Source organism: Oratosquilla oratoria, chromosome 20, assembly GCF_046742065.1.
Source record: "Oratosquilla oratoria isolate Oo_2021 chromosome 20, ASM4674206v1, whole genome shotgun sequence".
Classification (NCBI taxonomy): Eukaryota; Metazoa; Arthropoda; class Malacostraca; order Stomatopoda; family Squillidae; genus Oratosquilla; species Oratosquilla oratoria.
Window position 1 is genome coordinate 53,501,477 of NC_134796.1, and position 1,486 is coordinate 53,502,962.

A 1,486-nucleotide genomic window follows, 5' to 3' on the forward strand; every position below is an offset into this window, starting at 1 on the left:
AAAGAATAATCCTATATTTCGGCTATCAACTGTAGCCCTCTTCAGGAAAGTACCTGAAGAGGGCTACAGTTGATAGCCGAAATATAGGATTATTCTTTATTTGAAAGTTTATTCTTTCTCCGACTGTGGGTTCCTGTGTGTTATGTATATATATATATATATATATATATATATATATATATATATATATGTTGGGCAAGGAAGGGAGATGATAGGATACAGTGGTGAGTGGAGAACGACTGTGTATGGATGATAGTGTTATGCCAGGAAAGGAGGAATGGGGGTTGGATCGTAGGGGCTACTTTTGTGTGAATGATATTTTGACTTAGCCGGAAGGGATTTCTCCCCGTCTTCTCTTTTTGTGCATGAGGGCACGGAGAGGTGGTGGGTTCGCCGATTAAGTGAAGCGGCCTTGCTGTGGACGTACTCTGTCTTTGCTGCATTGTGTTTGATTTAGGGGAGTTAACGGATGCAGGGATGACCCGTCATCCATGAGGACCTGAGATGGGAAGGGTGGAGAGGGTGGTGGAGGAAAGTGGAATGGGTGGGAATAGGTACATGTCTCGGGCTGCTTGCCTTATAAAGGGGAAAGAGCTCTAGGTATATAGATAGAACAGAATACACACACACACACACACACACACACACACACACACACACACACACACACACACACACACACACACATACATATATATATATATAAATATAAATATGTATATGTAAATATATACAAATATAAATGTATATATATAAATAAATATGTATATATATACAAATATATATATAAACATACATTATATATATTATATATATATATATACATATACTGTATATACACACATAAATATATATATATACATATATATACATACATATATACACATATATATATATACATACATATGTATACATATATATGTAAATATATATTTTTTTTTTTCAAGAAACTTTTAAGAAGCATGATTTTTCTTCAAAATGTTTGAGTTCAGCCGGATTAACCAATGACATTACAGATGGCATGTCTATATTTGTTCTATACTTATTCGTAGGTAACTAAAATCTGTTTTCGTAAAAAATAATTATTCTATTGTTGATTTATCTACCTATTTATTGACTTATCACTTTCTTTATTCATTTATTAATTAATTAGCATGTTTATTTATTGATTTGCCTGTATTTCTTTCTTCATTGAATTATTTGTTTGTTTATATGGTTAATTACTTATTCATTTGTTTGTTTATTTAATTATTCATTCATATATTCATTTGTACTTCTACTTATATATTTATTTGCTTGTTTATTTCTTTATTTATTCTTTATTTGTTTATTTCAAGAGCGATGAAGTAATATTATCTGAACCTTTTTTTTTTCAAAAATTTTGGGACTCTTTTTGGGTGGAGGGTGTTATCATATATCCAGGTTTTTTTGACACATTGTGCTCTATAAATCGCCTCCGCCAAATTACTCTTGTGATTTTGTCGAG